The sequence below is a fragment of the Bactrocera dorsalis genome, chromosome 6 (genome assembly GCF_023373825.1).
Source record: "Bactrocera dorsalis isolate Fly_Bdor chromosome 6, ASM2337382v1, whole genome shotgun sequence".
In the NCBI taxonomy this organism is placed as follows: domain Eukaryota; kingdom Metazoa; phylum Arthropoda; class Insecta; order Diptera; family Tephritidae; genus Bactrocera; species Bactrocera dorsalis.
Window position 1 is genome coordinate 4,325,157 of NC_064308.1, and position 20,053 is coordinate 4,345,209.

At 40.6% G+C, this 20,053-nt stretch overlaps 2 protein-coding genes across 15 annotated transcripts in view; both read left to right on the plus strand.

Annotated features, from left to right (window-relative positions):
• Positions 1-20,053, plus strand: part of LOC125779099 (glutamate receptor ionotropic, kainate 2) — a 2,985,835-nt gene that overhangs the window by 2,878,586 nt on the left and 87,196 nt on the right. The window lies entirely within an intron of this gene.
• LOC125779129 (uncharacterized) overlaps positions 1-20,053 on the plus strand; it is a 530,169-nt gene that overhangs the window by 162,224 nt on the left and 347,892 nt on the right. The window contains exons 2-3 of one of the 2 annotated variants that reach the window (XM_049459743.1): positions 11,357-11,610; positions 16,531-16,589. The gene's annotated coding sequence lies outside the window, so the exon portion shown is untranslated. Of the gene's footprint in view, positions 1-11,356; positions 11,611-16,530; positions 16,590-20,053 lie in introns of those variants that run through there. The other variant, XM_049459744.1, reaches the window with a different exon arrangement.

Below are 20,053 nucleotides of genomic sequence, written 5' to 3' on the forward strand. Positions count from 1 at the left end.
AGTACGTTCAATGCACGTCGCCATAATTCCTTTGGCCGTACAGGTTCAGTTGAGACGGACTCCTGATTCGTGCCCGAACCTGGCTCTGAACACAAGCTCTCATAAGGACTTGTGTCAACCCTTGCGTGGCCTCCCTGCTCGCATAGATAACCACGGGATTCATAAAGGGCAACTGCTACAACGTGCGGAGATAGCGGCTTGAAGCGGAGACCCACTAGAAAAAAAATGCATACACCACAACAACAACAACATAAAAACCATCAGAAGGAACAACAAAACAAAGACGGACAAGACGAGGAATACGGAACGGTCTTCCGCAGGAGCAGTAGGATACTCAGATCCCCCATACTCACCGCCACTCCAAAGCAGACAGACAAGACTGGCGAAAAGACAGACTCAAGGGAGACGCCGGCCACACAAGCACCACCGGCAAAACAAGGAGAAGGGAAGAGTACCCCAGCTGCCACAAAAGACGGAATTCAGAGCTCGCCGAAACAGGAATACATCACCCAAATGAGACGAGCAGAAGAAGAATCCCTTGAAAAGTGCAAAGGGATAGTGCAAAAAATGAAATTGGCTATGGCGAAGCAAAAGAACGTCAGCATGGACGTAAAGAACGGAGCGGCACAACTAGACGAACTCTTCGATGTCATCAAGAGCTATCGCAGAAATTGGCTCACAGCAGAAACCGAGAAAAGGCGGGCACATCTAAACAGACGCATCACGTCCCCCGAGTCAGCGACATCGAAGCGGCGTGCGACAAGCCCTGTGGAGCCGCGAGAAACAGTGCGCCCACGGCACGAAAACGACGGCCAGTGGCAAAAAGTTTTGCCTAAAAAAGCCAGGAAAACCCACATAAACGAAGGAACGAGTGAAGAAGCGCCTAAAAAGAGGCAACTATTCAACAGCATGGCCGCAAGTCAAAGAGGAAATAATAGGCCAAAACGACTAACAGAGGCAGTTATAATAAAACCAGCAGAAGGAAATAGCTACGCCGAAGTCCTAAAGAATATCCGCAGCAAGGTAGATCTTAAAGAAGCAGAAGTCAAAATTAAAGGAATCCGCAAAACAAGAGCCGGGGCCTTATTACTAGAGCTAGAAAAGGGACAGTCCACAAAGGCCAGCTTCTGTGAGGCACTTAAGTCCACTCTGAAGGAGACTGCAACGGTAGCCGACCTTAAAACTAAGGTTACTATAGAAATCAGAGACCTCGACTCGCTGACAACAAAAGATGAAGTAGCAGGGGCTGTCAAAGAAGCGCTACAGGATCCCACCGAAGTCTTGGCGATTAACATAACAGCTCCAAACACAAGGGAGCAGGTAAGGGCTTATGTAACGCTGGACCAGGATAGAGCTGATGGACTAATACGACAGTCACGCATTAAAATTGGCTGGGTTAGCTGCAGGCTGCGGCTAAAAGAAACCCCCAAAAGATGTTTCCGCTGCTTTGGACCAGGACACTTAACCTGGGACTGCAAAGGGCCCGATAGAAGAGGACAAGGCGTTTGCATAAAATGCGGCCAACCAGGTCATAAATTGAAAGAATGCGACAAGCTTCCTTCATGCTGCCTTTGCAAAGAGGCCAAACAAGAGAAAACCGATCACATCCCGGGCTCCGCAAAATGCACGGTATATAGGAATTACCGAGGCAAATGAATATCCTACAGGCCAACATGCATAGATGCAAGGCCGCCGACGCACTACTCTCGCAAATGGTGACGGAGAGCGACTACGAGATGATCATCATAAGCGAGCAATACAAAAAGAAAGAGAGAGGTACCTGGCTGGAAGACAGCAGCTCAACTGCCGCTATATGGTTACCACCAGGGAGTAATATCAGCACTGTAAACAACGGGAACGGCAACGGCTTCGTCTGGGCCAAATGCGACCTTTTTACAGTAATTAGCTGTTACTTGACGCCAAGCGACAGTATACAGGAATTCCGAGAAAAGCTCGACAACATTGAGGACACGGCCAGGTCTATAGAAGGACAACTGATTATCGCCGGAGACCTGAATTCCAGAGCCGTAGAGTGGGGGTTGCCAAACACGGACTCGAGGGGAAAGCGCATTCTGGAAATGGCTGCGCGACTAGGACTAGTAGTGCACAATACGGGGAACGCAACCACGTTTAGAAGACCTGGATGCGAGGAAACCACACCAGACGTTACCCTATCAACAGAACGCATGGCAGGCTCGATAAAGAACTGGAAAGTCTTGGAGGATTACACTGGCAGCGATCATCACTACATTTCATTTATGATCGACACGGGAACAAACGCTGTCCAGCACAGAAAAACAACTAGAACACGAAAGTGGAACATCACGAAACTGGATACTTCGAAACTAATCTCCGCAATAGACGACCAAAACCCATCTAGCAACTTCCCCACAATTGCAAGAAAAACTGTCGAGCACACAATGCTGAATATAACAAGAGCCTGTCAAAAAGCAATGCCCAAGGCCTCCCACAGCAAACATAAAGCAGCAGTTTACTGGTGGACTGAAAATATAGCCCAACTCAGACGGACATGCCTCCGCCTTCGCAGATCCTACACGAGATCCAGGCGTAGAGGAGCCGCAACTCAAGAAGCTGATCAGTACAAATTAGCAAAAAAGGAGCTGAAGCAAGCCATCGACGACAGCAAAAAGAAAAAATGGGACGAACTACGCGAGGATATAAACAGAAACCCCTGGGGACTCGGGTACAAAATAGTGATGAAGAAACTCGGCGCTCGGGCAAAGCCACCTAACCTAACCGCTGGGAAAATGGATAACATTGTGAACACACTATTCCCCACACACGAAACAAGGGCTAGGGACCCAGAATACATTCTAGGATCGACGCAAATCCCCAAGTTTACCCTCGAAGAGCTGCAACTAGCCACTGCCAAGCTCAAGGCCAACAAAGCACCCGGACCGGACGGGATCCCACCCGAAATTCTTAAAATAATCGTTGCAGAGCGCCCGGCAGTACTACTGGACATGTACAACGCCTGCCTTGAAGACGGAATATTCCCTGAACCGTGGAAAAAGCAACGGCTGGTGCTAATCAGTAAGGGAAAAGGAGACCCCAATTCGCCATCAGCATACCGCCCATTATGTATGCTTGACACAGCGGGAAAGCTATATGAAACCCTGCTTAAACCCAGACTTGAAGCGGCCATCAACGAAGCTGGAGGACTGTCCTCTAGACAATATGGCTTTAGACCCGGCAGATCAACCATGGGAGCAATAAAATGCGTAATTGAAAGCGTAGAAGCCGCACAGCGTAGATGGCATAAATATAAAAGAATAGTGTTGCTGGCGACTCTAGATGTCCGAAACGCCTTCAACAGCGCTAGATGGGTAGATATGATCGACGCTCTCGAGAAAAACTTTAAGGTACCCGACTACCTCAGGGCCGTGTTGCGGAGCTACCTTAGCAACAGGAAACTGCTGTACGAAACTAAAGAGGGATCACGACAGATAACGGTTACGTCAGGAGCAGCGCAAGGATCCATCCTTGGACCAGACTTGTGGAACATCAGCTATGACGATATATTAAAACTAGAAATGCCAGATGACTCATATTTAATAGGCTACGCGGACGACATCGCAGCAGTAATCACAGCAAGGGATACGGAAGAAGCGCGAGGAAAGCTGAACCAGGTGATGATACGGACGCAAGCATGGCTCGACTCACACAGTCTCCAGCTCGCTACGGAGAAAACAGAGCTACTGCTGCTAACAAACAAGCACATACCTCTCGAGATAAGCATGCACACGACAACAGATAATCTTAGGACAAAAAAAGCAGTTAACTACCTGGGCGTAAGACTGGACCCCAGACTAACCTTCTGGGTACAAATCCAGCACGCCGCAGGAAAGGCAGCGAAGATCACTTATCAACTGAGCCGACTAATGGCCAACATAGGAGGCCCTAGCCAAGAAAAAAGAAAGCTGCTAATGTCGACAACAATCAGCGTTTTATTATATGGAGCTGAGATATGGGCAGATACGCTCAAAAAGGAAAACCGGCGTAAGGTAGCGGCCAGAGTTCACCGCACTGCAGCCCTCAGAGTTGCATCAGCCTACCGAACAGTGTCCGGCGAGGCAATCTTAGTTATAAGCGGAAATGCCCCAATTGACCTTCTAGCACACGAAAGGAAAAAGCTGTGGGAACTAAAGCAGTCACCCGACAACAACAAGAGCGCAATAGAACAAATAAAGAAAGAAACAATAATAACATGGCAACAAAGATGGGACACCGAAAGCCGCGGCAGATGGACGGCCAGGCTTATAAAAGATTTAGACTCATGGACAGGCCGAAAATTCGGAGAAGTAGATTTTTACACAACCCAGCTGTTATCCGGTCACGGGTACTTCAAAAAGTACCTCCACAGAATGGGAAAAGTCGAAGAGCCGTCATGCCCATACAACGACGCGACAGAAGACGACGCTGAACACACATTCTTCGAATGCGTGCACTGGCAAAGAGAACGCACCGCCGTAGAGAACCTGGTTGGCCCAATAAACGCGGACAATGTAGTCAGCGTCATGTTGGAGAGCGAAGCAAACTGGGGGATCATCAAGAAATTCGCTGCACTCTTGCTACGCAGTAAAAAGCGGGACCTGGACGCAGGTGCGCAGATGTAAATCTCTCAATGAGAAAAATGGAACGCCACCCTGAAGTAATGCAAATGCGGTTCCAGGGTGGGCGACGGTTCCTTAGAGGGGGGGTTTTTAGTGACCTGCAAGTGGCACATACCGCTGCTGTGACGACAGTACCGATGATGCGGAAGGCATTTTCCACCCCCTCACCCGCAAAAAATAAAAAAAAAAAAAAAAAAAAAAAAACAAGTTCTTTATATTTTACAAGACTACAATTATTTTTTAAAATACAATTTTTAATTGTTTTTATTTGTTCTAATGATTTATTATCTTCAAATATCAATGTTTTATTTTTGTAGGTAAATATTTCCTCTATTTTTGCATCTATTTCATTATTTTCTCTGATAGGTATTGGAATAATTTTTCTTATTTGTACATCTTCAAATTTTTTTGGTACTTTTATTCCAAATACTAGAAATGTATTATTTACAATTACTGTTCCTAGTTGTAAATATTTTAGCTTATTATAATCGATATTATATTTTACAATTTCTTCATTAGTTAAAATATTCGGGTGTATTATCCCATATTTAGCGGAGTTTCTTGTATATGTTCTATTTTACTTTTTAATTATTGAATCTTTGTGTACTGATCTAAATATAAAGTTTGTTTGTATTCATCATATATAAACTTACTTATCGTTTTCGTTTTATTAAGTTCTTTTTCAATTTTTAATCGGTCACTTTTTACAATTTCTTTTAAGTGTTCAATAGCTGATGAGAAATAATAGTTTATTTTAATTTGTTCGTTAATTGAGTCATTCGTTTGTAAAAGGTATGCTTGCTAAAGGTATTTTGTCTGTCGTCTTCGTCCATTGTACCAAAAAGTCATTTTGACATACTGTCAACTGCATTAATCAGTCTTCTTTTATTTCTAGCTCTAACTGTCATAATTGTCAATAGTTTATTTTTAATATCTAACAACTCTCTTTGTAGTTTTTCTTTATTCTCTTATTTCATCAGAATAATATTATCTGTCATAGCATTAATAATATTTTCTAATTGCTGAATGTCAATCATATGTAGTACTATATCGCTATCTTTTGGTATTGCTTGATCTCTAATCTGTAAATCTATGAATCCGTTTTGTTCCGTTATTTCAGTCAAAACCATTGTCCCGTATATTGGAAGAATGAATATTTTCTAACTTTTCTTTCTTTTATCTAGGTTATTCCTTATGCCTAACAGCTTTATAATTTTTTATAAATCCTTCTTCTCTCTTTTCCTCAAAATTTTCTTTTTTCTGATTTAATTTATTTATAATTTTATTCTTTGCTGCTATTAAATTGTTTTTTATTACTCCCAAATCTACTTCATTATGCTGTACCTTATTTGGTGTACGTTTTATTGTTAAGTGACATCTTTCATTATAATTTCTAATTGCTTTTTGTATTAGTTGTTTTATTGATAACCCTTTATTTAGTCTATATATAAGATTCTAAATTTTCCTGCTATAGTATTATAGAATCTTTCTACATCTGCATTACCTGTATGACTATTGGGTTTTGTTAGGTGGATTTCAACATTTTTATTATCTAAGAATTTTTTTATTCTCACTGCTTTAAATTCATTATCTGCAATAATTTTTCTAGGTTTCCCTACTTTTGTAAAGTGATATTCTAGCTGCTCAATAATGGTTATGTGGTTTCTATCATTTAACGATTATGCCGCACCAAACTTAGAAAATTTATCTACTACTGTCAAAAAATGATGCCCTTTCATTACATACGTATCTATATATATGTACAATATCATTAATTTTTGAAGGCGTCTCTGAAAGTTTCAATTTTGATTTAATAGGATTTCTATCGTACTTTACTTCCTGACATATTTCACATTGATTAATTGCAATTTGAATTAATTGCAATAACTTTGGATAATATATTTTATTCTTTATTTGGTTATATGTTTCCTGAATGCCTGAATGAAAGCTTTCCCTAACGTGATAAAAAGAAATCTGTTTGACTGCTTCTACTTCTGCCTCAATATCTTGTGCTCTCATTGCACATTTTATAAATTCTAATTGACTATCATTAGAAAACATTTGAATTAATTTTTCCTGTACTATATTATATTGACGTTCTGAAATTTCTGAAAATATTCCTATTTTACCTTTTGTGATATATTTCCTAAATAGCTCACTCAAATTATCGAAATCATATTCCGAAATGAAAATAATTCTTTTACCGTGCATAATTTTTACCTCTTCAGTTTTGTTGTTTGTTAAAATAATTTGCGTCTTATATTTGTTAACAATATCCTCTTTGATATAAAAATGGTCGTCTAATTCTTCTTCTGCTGAATGCACTGTTGCTAAAGTTTCTTCATCTTCCTCTTCCATATTGTTTATAGAATAATTTGAACTATTGGAAATTGTTTCAACCATATTTTCTGAAATAATATCTAATTTTCTTTTATCCTACTTAAAAAGTCTTCTACTTTATTTTCTTTGCCTTTTAAATATTCAATGTCAAATTGGTATTCTCCAAGTTTTAATAACCATTTTTGATGTCGAGCTGATATATCTCTTCCTTTGTATTTGGAAAGTAAAAATTTTATCGGTTGGTGGTCAGTAAAAATTTTGATTTATTTCCATAGAGGTATGGTCTAAAGTAGTTTATACTCCACATTATCGCAAGAAATTCTTTAGCTGTTGCGGAATAGTTTCTTTCGTAGTTATTCAAAGTTCTTGAGGCGTAACACACTGGGTGTCCCTCTTGTGATAATACTGCACCAATCGCATAATTGGATGCATCAGTTGTTAAAATAAATTGGTTTTCGGAATCTGGATAACGTAATATTGGATGAGTACTTATTAGTATTTTTAATTTTTCAAATGCTTCAATATATGTTGGATCTTTAAGATTAATTTTAACTCCTTTTTTCAAATACTTGGTTATAGGTTGGGCTATTCTAGCTTAGTCTTTTACGAATTTACGATAGTAACCGGTGATTCCTAGAAAGCATTTAATTTGCCTTTCTGATTTTGGGATTTGTAAATTTTCTATAACTTTAATTTTATTAGGATTTGGCTTCATGCCTTCCTCCGTTAAAATGTGTCCTAAGAACTCTGTTTCTTTCTTCAAAAAAATGGATTTATCAATTTGAATTTTAAGATTTTTACTTTCAAGAATTTTAAAAATTTCGCCTATCGCCCTAATATGTTCATTCAATGATGTGCTAAATAACGGGTGATTTTTTTGAGGTTAGGATTTTCATGCATTAGTATTTGACAGATCACGTGGGATTTCAGACATGGTGTCAAAGAGAAAGATGCTCAGTATGCTTTGACATTTCATCATGAATAGACTTACTAACGAGCAACGCTTGCAAATCATTGAATTTTATTACCAAAATCAGTGTTCGGTTCGAAATGTGTTTCGCGCGCGTGTTTTGTTCAGCGATGAGGCTCATTTCTGGTTGAATGGCTACGTAAATAAGCAAAATTGCCGCATTTGGGGTGAAGAGCAACCAGAAGCCGTTCAAGAACTGCCCATGCATCCCGAAAAATGCACTGTTTGGTGTGGTTTGTACGCTGGTGGAATCATTGGACCGTATTTTTTCAAAGATGCTGTTGGACGCAACGTTACGGTGAATGGCGATCGCTATCGTTCGATGCTAACAAACTTTTTGTTGCCAAAAATGGAAGAACTGAACTTGGTTGACATGTGGTTTCAACAAGATGGCGCTACATGCCACACAGCTCGCGATTCTATGGCCATTTTGAGGGAAAACTTCGGACAACAATTCATCTCAAGAAATGGACCCGTAAGTTGGCCACCAAGATCATGCGATTTAACGCCTTTAGACTATTTTTTGTGGGGCTACGTCAAGTCTAAAGTCTACAGAAATAAGCCAGCAACTATTCCAGCTTTGGAAGACAACATTTCCGAAGAAATTCGGGCTATTCCGGCCGAAATGCTCGAAAAAGTTGCCCAAAATTGGACTTTCCGAATGGACCACCTAAGACGCAGCCGCGGTCAACATTTAAATGAAATTATCTTCAAAAAGTAAATGTCATGAACCAATCTAACGTTTCAAATAAAGAACCGATGAGATTTTGCAAATTTTATGCGTTTTTTTTAAAAAAAAGTTATCAAGCTCTTAAAAAATCACCCTATATTAGAATATCGTCTAAATACACTACACATGTTTTATTTATATAGTCTCTAAGTATTTCATTCATTACCCGCTAAAATGTGGCTGGTGCATTTTTCAGTCCAAAAGGCATTCTTACGAATTCATAAAGTCCATGTGGTGTTACAAAAGCTGTTTTTTCACGATCTTCCTTTCACGATCTTATCCTTTCGCTAAATCTAAAGTAGTAAAATATTGCGCTCTTCCTAATTTGTCTAAAATAGAATCAATATTTGGAAGGGGGTATTTGTCATCTAATGTAATCTCATTCAATTTTCTATAGTCTATTACAATTCTGTATTTCTTTTCACCTGAATTATCTATTTTTTTCGGCACTACTATTAATGGGCTTGAATATCTTGAGTGACTTTTTGGGATTATTCCTTGCTCTTCTATTTCCTTAATTTGTTTTCTAACTTCAATTTCATGCTGAGGTGAATACCTATACAATTTTGAATTAATCTGCTGCTGCGTTGTAGTTTTAATTTCATGTTGAATTTCCGTTGTGTTAGTCAATTTATTACCGTCTTTAAATAATAATTTATTATATCTTTTGAGCAAATTTATTGATCTAGGTTTAATCTCTCCAATGTTAATTCTGCAGTTTCAAGATTACAAATTTGATTTAAGTCCTAAATGACTTAAAGTCGAACTTTCTTTTCGGTTTAGAGTTATTTTCCCTTTTTCTATATCTACAAATGTATATACATATTGAGAAAAGTAAGCATGTCCGTGCCTATTATAAAGTCATATTTTCGTCCTTTTAATTGTGTAACTTCTTCTTGTCGCGCGTTGCTAGGTAAGTTAAATTCTTCTGGTGCTAATTTATGTACCTCATAATTTATTTTATCTTCATTTGTAATTGTAGTAAATGTTAAAGGATTTTTCAATTTAATTTTTGGAAAATCATCAATCTCGCTATTGTTCAGGCTTAAACTAGCTCCTGTATCAATTAGTACGATATAATTCTTTTTATTAATTTTAATTTTTATTTTAGGTAATGATTCCGAGGCTGCTTCGTAAAAAATACTATTATTAACTTCTTCTTCTCTTGCTATATCAGTTCGTGAAGCTTCTACCTGACCTTGGCTATTCGAGTATAAGCGATCTTGGCTATACTGGGAATTAGGGTGTCCTGCCAATTGAGGGCTCATTGAACTATATTGGATATTATCTATCTTCATCGGTTCGACTTGAGTTTGTTTAAATGAATTATTTCGAAAATAATTCTGTCTATATCGGTTGGATTGATTTTGACCAAAGTTTGGATTATATTGATTTGGTTGATTTTGATTAAAACTTGGCCTAGGGTTCCCTACCGCTAGTGGTCTTTGAAAATTATCCGAATTTGGTTTATAATTATTATTAAATCTTCCACTATTATATTGTTTAAATTGGCCTGATGTATTATGTCTAACATTATTTTCGTATATTTGATTATATGAACCTTGGTTTTTTCTATTTCTATAATTTGTATTATGTCTTTGTCCTCCATCAGGATACCTATTACTATATTTTTCCGCTGAGCTATCTCCTTTTATTTTGAATTTCATGTATTCCGGCCTAATATTACTGTGTTCAAATCCTCTTCTTCTTCTTCTTTACTGGCGTAGACACCGCTTACGCGATTATAGCCGAGTCAACAACAGCGCGCCAGTCGTTTCTTCTCTTCGCTACGTGGCGCCAATTGGATATTCCAAGCGAAGCCAGGTCATTCTCCACTTGGTCCTTCCGACGGAGTGGAGGTCTTCCTCTTCCTCTGCTTCCCCCGGCGGGTACAGCGTCGAATACTTTCAGAGCTGGAGTGTTTTCGTCCATTCGGACAACGTGACCTAGCCAGCGTAGCCGCTGTCTTTTAATTCGCTGAACTATGTCAATGTCGCCGTATATCTCGTACAGCTCATCGTTCCATCGAATGCGATATTCGCCGTGGCCAACGCGCAAAGGACCATAAATCTTTCGCAGAACTTTTCTCTCGAAAACTCGCAACGTCGACTCATCAGATGTTGTCATCGTCCAAGCCTCTGCGCCATATAACAGGACGGGTATTATGAGTGACTTATAGAGTTTGGTTTTTGTTCGTCGAGAGAGGACTTTGCTTCTCAATTGCCTACTTAGTCCGAAGTAGCACCTGTTGGCAAGAGTTATCCTGCGTTGGATTTCAAAGCTGACATTGTTGGTGGTGTTTACGCTGGTTCCAAGATAGACGAAATTATCTACAACTTCAAAGTTATGACTGTCAACAGTGACGTGAGTGCCAAGTCGCGAGTGCGACGACTGTTTGTTTGATGACAGGAGATATTTCGTCTTGCCCTCGTTCACTGCCAGACCCATTTGCGTTGCTTCCTTGTTCAGTCTGGAGAAAGCAGAACTAACGGCGCGGGTGTTGAGACCGATGATATCAATATCATCGGCATACGCCAGCAGCTGTACACTCTTATAAAAGATTGTACCTGCTCGATTAAGTTCTGCAGCTCGAACTATTTTCTCCAGCAGCAGATTGAAGAAATCGCACGATAGGGAGTCGCCTTGTCTGAAACCTCATTTGGTATCGAACGGCTCGGAGAGGTCCTTCCCGATCCTGACGGAGCTTTTGGTCCCGCTCAATGTCAGTTTACACAGCCGTATTAGTTTTGCGGGGATACCAAATTCAGACATTGCGGCATAAAGGCAGCTCCTTTTCGTACTGTCGAAAGCAGCTTTAAAATCGACGAAGAGGTGATGTGTGTCGATTCTCCTTTCACGGGTCTTTTCCAAGATTTGGCGCATGGTGAATATCTGGTCGGTTGTTGATTTACCAGGTCTGAAGCCACACTGATAAGGTCCACTCAGTTTGTTGACGGTGGGCTTTAATCTTTCGCACAATACGCTCGACAGAACCTTATACGCGATATTAAGGAGGCTAATCCCACGGTAGTTGGCGCAGATTGTGGGGTCTCCTTTTTTATGGATTGGGCATAGCACACTTAAATTCCAATCGTTGGGCATGCTTTCGTCCGACCATATTTTACAAAGAAGCTGATGCATGCTCCTTATCAGTTCTTCGCCGCCGTGTTTGAATAGCTCGGCTGGCAATCCATCCGCCCCCGCCGCTTTGCTGTTCTTCAGGCGGGTAATTGCTATTCGAACTTCTTCTTGGTCGGGCAATGGAACGTCTTTTCCATCGTCATCGATTGGGGAATCGGGTTCGTCTTCTCCTGGCGTTGTGTGTTCACTGCCATTCAGCAGGCTGGAGAAGTGTTCCCTCCATAATTTAAGTATGCTCTGGGCATCGGTGACTAGATCACCTTGGGGGGTTCTACATGTGTATGCTCCGGTCTTGAAACCTTCTGTAAGCCGCCGCATCTTTTGGTAGAATTTTCGAGCATTACCCCTGTCGGCCAGCTTATCAAGCTCTTCGTACTCACGCATTTCGGCCTCTTTCTTTTTCTGTCTACAAATGCGTCTCGCTTCCCTCTTCAACTCTCAGTATCTATCCCATCCCGCACGTGTTGTGGTCGATCGTAACGTTGCGAGGTAGGTAGCCTGTTTTCTCTCCGCTGCGACACGGCACTCCTCGTCGTACCAGCTGTTCTTTTGCACCTTCCGAAAACCAATGGTTTCGGTTGCAGCTGTACGTAAGGAGTTTGAAATGCCGTCCCACAGTTCCCTTATACCGAGTTGTTGACGAGTGCTCTCAGAGAGCAGGAGTGCAAGCCGAGTAGAAAATCGCTCGGCCGTCTGTTGTGATTGCAGCTTCTCGACGTCGAACCTTCCTTGTGTTTGTTGGCGTGCGTTTTTTGCTGCACAGAGGCGGGTGCGAATCTTCGCTGCAACAATATAGTGGTCCGAGTCGATGTTAGGACCTCGGAGCGCACGCACATCTAAAACACTGGAGACGTGTCTTCCGTCTATCACAACATGATCGATCTGGTTGGTGGTTTTTCGATCCGGAGACAGCCAGGTAGCTTGATGAATCTTCTTATGCTGATGAATCTTCTTTGCCCACCCTGGCGTTGAAGTCGCCTAGCACGATTTTGACATCGTGGCAGGTCAGCTCTCATAAGCGAGCTCCAAGCGCTCATAAAAGTCATCTTTGGTCACATCGTCCTTCTCTTCCGTCGGGGCGTGGGCACCAATGATCAGCGATATGTTGAAGAACCTCGCTTTGATGCGGATTGTGGCTAGACGTTCATTCACCGGAGTGAATGATAGTACTCGGCGACGGAGTCTCTCTCCCACCACGAATCCAACACCAAACTTGCGCTCCTTTATATGGCCACTGTAGAAAATGCCACAAGGACCTACTCGTCTTTGTCCTTGTCCCGTCCATCGCATTTCTTGGACGGCGGTGATGTCAGCCTTTATTTTCACGAGGACATCAACCAGCTGGGCAGCGGCACCTTCCCAGTTAAGGGACCGGACATTCCAGGTGCATGCCCTCAATTCGTAGTCCTTATTTCGTTTTCCATGGTCGTCATCAAAAGGGGGGTCTCTCATCCGAGGCTGGTTGTTGCTATTCGCTGGGGTTGTTTTTTTACGTGGCGGGTCCCAAACCCAGCGCACAACCCTATGTAGGGGATATTTCGCCTTCTCACGTTAGCTCGCCTTCAAACGGATGTTCTTAGGCTACCCAGAGGATACTTGGTCAAAGACCGGAAGTCGTGAGCTGCTTGAGTCATATGTAAAAGAATCGTTTCTGGCCACTCCCAAGTGAATGGCGATCAGAGAACTTTCCTCACTTGCGTGAACTTCTACATATGACTCCATCCTTCAAATCCTCTACTATCCATTATTCTTATTAATTCATTATGGTTCCCTTCTTTATACATTTTATCTAGTAAGACTCCTTGAGTCATCTCCTTTACTGTATTTACTAACAAACTCTCCATGTTACTTAAGTCAATGTAACTGTCACCCCTATAGTACACTGTCAGTTCGTCCGACTTATATTTAATATTGTATTTTGTATTTCTCTCATAAGTTTATTAACGGAACTTACCTTAAGATTCCCAATCTTTTTATACAGATGATGTGGCTCTACTTCGGGTCGATACCTCAATTTTAATGTTTCCTTTATCAGCTGCCAGTTATCTGGTTGAGGGATGTTGATGATGGTGTTTTTCGCCTCTCCCTGAATGGTCCTATAGTATATTGTTCGCGTCACTTCGTTTTGTAGTTTTGTGTTCGTTGTTGATAGTAGGTATTCAATACTGCTGAAGAATGAATTTATGGAAATATCGCTTGTCCCCGTAAATATTGGCAGGTTATTTACTGTTTTTATGAGTGCGTGTCTGCTACTCTTGTTTCCTTCTGCCCGGTTTCTTAACTCAAGGTAAGCTTGCCGCATTTGCTCAAATTGTTGCTCTCTGCCAGCAAGCTCCTCTACCAAGCTGAATGCCGCCATCTGAGTCTGATCGTTCTCCATTTTTCTCCTGCTATCCTACGCTCGGTGCCTTGACGATTTAATTTTATTATTTATGGTTTCGGTTACTTTACTTTAAATTATAATTTTTTGGTGAATCCACGCTCTTCTTGTTTTGAGACGTGTACACTGCAAAAAACTTCACAAAAACTTTTGTTTTTTCTTTAAAACTTGATCAGGTGAATTAACGCCTTTTAATTTTTAAGGTCGTTTTCACTTCTGAACTTTGGGTTTAATTTTTCCTTTTACAATTAACGTACACTGCACCTCGGTGGTTTCGATTATTGCGTCTATCCGGATTATTGTATATAGTTAATTATATTCTGGAGGGGCTGGTCAACTCCTGAGGTGGCTATAGAATCGCAGAATTAGTTTGGGGATTTATACAAAACTATTTGGTATAACGATTTCCGGAGGAAAAAAAATTTTCGCTGTTTCTCGAACACGGTTCGTATCACTGAATCCTTGTTACTTTCTAAGGATCCTACCGACTGCGCCAATTTTGTTTCACGGTCGCGTTCGAACGTTTTTAAAAAGTTAGTACCGACTTTTACCCTAAAGAAATTAAACCAGGTGGTTTGGATATTGGAATCAGACTAACTTTCACTTTATTAATTATAATCGTTCAAGTTACTATTGCAATGAATTATTGCTTACAAATCATAAATACTTATTATACTTATTACATATGTTTACTTAAATGCTGGCTAAAGTAATAACCTTATAACTTAACAGATTCTCGGAAATATTGTTAATAAAATGATTTTATTTTGTATCTTTTAATTTGATTTTTGCGATAGCAAAGGAAATGGTATCATATTACAGTTTTACTGATTTCCGGTTGTGCTATTTATTTCATTTAAGAAATTCAGCAAATTTATCATCAAATGATTGTTTATATATGTAGCTCGCGCGGTCACAGCATAACTTCAGGTCAACCGGTGCCTCCGGTCAAAAACGCGCCATATATACATAGTTGATGAACTGTCGATAAATCAATGATTATAAATATTTGTCAATTTTTATTAACTATTATATTATATATTTTATCGTTTTTTCCTAACCTATCCACTTTTTATTCAGTAGTAATTTATTTAACAACACTTCTTCTTCTTCTTTACTGGCGTAGACACCGCTTACGCGATTATAGCCGAGTCAACAACAGCGCGCCAGTCGTTTCTTCTCTTCGCTACGTGGCGCCAATTGGATATTCCAAGCGAGGCCATGTCCTTCTCCACTTGGTCCTTCCACCGGAGTGGAGGTCTTCCTCTTCCTCTGCTTCCCGCGGCGGGTACTGCGTCGAATACTTTCAGAGCTGGAGTGTTTTCATCCATCCGGACAACATGACCTAGCCAGCGTAGCCGCTGTCTTTTAATTCGCTGAACTATGTCAATGTCGTCGTATATCTCGTACAGCTCATCGTTCCATCGAATGCGATATTCGCCGTGGCCAACGCGCAAAGGACCATAAATCTTTCGCAGAACTTTTCTCTCGGAAACTCGCAACGTCGACTCATCGGTTTTTGTCATCGTCCAAGCCTCTGCACCATATAGCAGGACGGGAATTATGAGCGTTTTATAGAGTTTGGTTTTTGTTCGTCGAGAGAGGACTTTACTTTTCAATTGCCTACTCAGTCCGAAGTAGCACCTGTTGGCAAGAGTAATCCTGCGCTGGATTTCCAGGCTGACATTGTTGGTGGTGTTTACGCTGGTTCCAAGATAGACGAAATTATCTACAACTTCAAAGTTATGACTGTCAACAGTGACGTGAGAGCCAAGTCGCGAGTGCGACGACTGTTTGTTTGATGACAGGAGATATTTCGTCTTGCCCTCGTTCACTGCCAGACCCATTTTCGTTGCTTCCTTGTTCAGTCTGGAGAAAGCAGAACTAACGGCACGGGTGTTGAGACCGATGATATCAATATCATTGGCATACGCCAGCAGCTGTACACTCTTATGAAAGATTGTACCTGCTCGATTCAGTTCTGCAGCTCTAATAATTTTCTCCAGCAGCAGATTGAAGAAATCGCACGATAGGGAGTCGCCTTGTCTCAAACCTCGTTTGGTATCGAACGGCTCGGAGAGGTCCTTCCCGATTCTGACGGAGCTTTTCGTGTTGCTCAACGTCAGTTTACACAGCCGTATTAGTTTTGCGGGGATACCAAATTCAGACATCGCGGCATAAAGGCAGCTCCTTTTCGTGCTGTGGAAAGCAGCTTTGAATTCTATGAAGAGGTGGTGAGTGTCGATTCTCCTTTCACGGGTCTTTTCCAAGATTTGGCGCATGGTGAATATCTGGTCGGTTATTGATTTACCAGGTCTAAAGCCACACTGATAAGGTCCAATCAGTTTGTTGACGGTGGGCTTTAATCTTTCACACAATACGCTCGACAGAACCGTATATGCGATGTTGTTGGAGGATGGAGTCATGTGTGGAGGATGGAGTCGTGTGTAGAAGTTCACGCAAGTGAGGAAAGTTCTCTGATCGCCATTCACTTGCGAGTGGCCAGAAACGATTCTTTTACATATGACTCAAGCAGCTCACGACTTCCGGTCTTTGACCAAGTATCCTCTGGGTAGCCTAAGAACATCCGTTTGAAGGCGAGCTAAAGTGAGAAGGCGAAACATCCCCTCCGCAGGGTTGTGCGCTGGGTTTGGGACCCGCCACGTAAAAAATCTTACCAATGAATAGGAACAACAAGCCTCGGATGAGTTGTACCAGTTACTCAAGAAAAATTCTTATCAAATCGAAATAACAAAGATAGGCTCATTAATATGTTAATTGAAAAATTACAAGCTGCAAATATTACTACTAAAAAGCCGGATATGATACGGATATTTTTATTGTTGAAAATGCAATTGAAGAATCAAAGTCTGAAAAAAGCGCAGTTATAATATTGATGTACTCGTCATTTTAATTACGAACAAGAAATTTTCTTTAAAAAAGTTGGGAACGGAAATGTTAAAACGGAGATATACTCGACTAAAAGTTTTGATAATTATCCTCATTTCAAAACACATATTTTATTTCTGCACGCATTAAGTGGATGTGACACAACTTCTGTTCGGCCCAGAGATTATTAGAGAGTTGAACTCAAACCTTATGGCAGTCTGTAATGCTCCGAAATCTGTGAAAAACAGATAATAAACCTGCGAAGCTTTCAAATATTCCACCAACAAGTGCAGCTGCTTATCAAGATTTCGAACGTGTATATTATCAGGTTCAAACTTGGTTAGGGCATGATTTGGAACCCCAGGTGTGGGGTTGGGCAATGCGAAACGATTTTCTGGAGCCTATCATGACAATTTTACCACCTGCTCCAGAACATTTGCGAAATACAATTTTCTGCAACTGCAAGAGTGGTTGTGGTTCGCGATGCGGATGCAAGAAAGCGGGCTTACAATGCTCTTAAGCTTGTGGCCAATATAATGGGCAAGCTTATTTCAATGCTCTACCATATCAGAGCGACATTAATGAAGATGGAACTTTTGACCCCGAAATCATGGAAGAACTTGCGACAAATGTCCTTGAAAACGATAATGAAGACCAGTTTGAAATTTACCAGCAGCCGGAAGACGACGATGAAGAGGAAGAAGATGATTATTCTTTATTCCATTTTTTTACTTTTAATAAAAATAAATGTATTGAATAATATTTAAAAAAAAAAAAGAAAAGTGATGCTGTGACCGCGCGCTCTCCGCCCTCTTTCTCTAAAACGGTTCACCGTATGAAAAATTTTTGCAAACAAAATTTGTAGAGAATTTTGTATTCTGCAATATTGCGAAATTCAAATAGCAAAAAACCAATTTTTGTGACCTTTGACTTTGAAATTTAATAGTTGCGTACACCCTACCATATGTAGGTTTTGAGACAACTTTTAGGGTGTCAATATACAAGTATTTACAGACTTACAGCTAGGTATCTCGAATTCCGAGGTGAACTTACTATAATGACTGGGCTATGTGTTGAGTGGCAAAAAAGAGATTTGCCGCACGCATATATTCTTCTTTGGATGGTGGCTGGTGGTTAAAGCAGATCGAATTGATGAAATCATTTCTGCGCAAATTTCTGATCCAGAATTATACTTGTACGAAGTGGTGAAATCCAATATGGTTCATGGACCTTGCGGACACCACAATCCCACTTCGGTTAGTACGTCTGATAATATGCACGAAACACTATCCATGTGCTTTTCTTTCGGAAACTGGAAATGATGGATATCCACCGTATCGACGTCGCATATCAGACGACAATGACAGAACATTCAGCATTCAATTTAGAGGAGTAAATACCGCAGTTGTCAACTTGTGAATCGTACCATATTCGATATTGTTGCCTAATTCATATTCAAAACTCCTATCAATATTGAGTATTGCAGTTTGGTGAAAACTATCAAATACGTTTGCAAGTACGTCATGAAAATAAGCAACAATGGGTCAATGCGTAAACTGCAATGAAGCATTTTGTAAGATATTTACTTTTGCAATTCATGAAAGTTTTCCGACTGTTGTGCGTCACGCAGTTCTATTGGAGAAAGCCAAAGAGTGTATTTCAATCCAGAGAATGCAATACTGCCAACGGAAACCCCGCCAACAACAAACAATCGACATTGACGAGTTTTTTCTCAAATTGCGTCAGTGGTCTGTTTGTAAGAACAATGCTCTATTCGGAAATGCCTTGATATTATACAAATAATGCATCGTCGAAGAAATGTTTACTCAGAAAACAAGGTCAACCAGTAGATGGACATCCAGTTGATTTCTCGACTAACGCATTGCTTCTACATTCGGTTGCTATTGATTATTGTACGCGGTTCAACTTCAATAGAGTCATTGCGTACTATGAATGTACGGTTTGTACAACTTTTTGAGAAGTATACCATCAATTATAATTGCTGGAACATGATAATCACTGGAATCGAACTTTAGTGTTGAGTTGTTTAGTCGAAGAGACCGAAACCTATGTCGTCGATAGCTACTTCGCATGCCACTGAATTTCGCACACTTTTCGCGGTGATCATTTCAACTTATCAGCCTTCAAATCTGCATTAATTATGGGATACGAACAAAAGCAGCACCAAAAGCTCCGTCAGGATCGGGAAGGACCTCTCCGAGCGTGCAAAAATATACAGTGTGCAAATCACGAACTACTACTGTTAATTTAGTTAAACAGTTTCATTTAAACCGTAGTAATATAAACAGTTTGCCATGCAAACCGTTACCACACAACATTCGAGCGGTTTAACAAGTTTTAAGAAATATCGTTCTTAAAAAGAAAAAATGAAGCAATTTTACGCAAGTCAAATTCAACACCACTTGGTGTAGAAGAACTTAGTTCCATGGATTATTCAGAGTTGTCAGTCAGATCAGAACAACTTGATCATATTCAACATCAATTTGAGCTAACGCAGTCATAACTGGTGGAAGAGAACCCTGCTGAGCTTGAAACCAGCACTCGCGATGAATTCGCTACGAATTTCAGAGTAAAGGCCAGGTTTTCCAAGCAATTTTAAAAAAATCGAAACTTTTTTTTCATAAATTGCTACTGTATACTCGTAGAAATAGTATAGAATCAGTCCCGAAAGTCAGCAAGACCGAGAAGCAGGTATAAAAGAGTGAGGAGCGCTGCGGGAAATCCGGCCGCTCGAACGCTTTCGGTAGCGGCAGCTACTGCGTGCTTTTGGTTGAAACTGATTTTTCTCCGAACCACGTTTTTTAGCATGGATGACACTCTCATTTCAAAACTATTGCACTTATCATATATGATTATATGAACCAAACGGCATTTTACTTTTTAGATGTCTGGCCATGGTCTCAAGTAGAACCAGAAATATTCATTATTATTTAAAAAAGTTATAAACA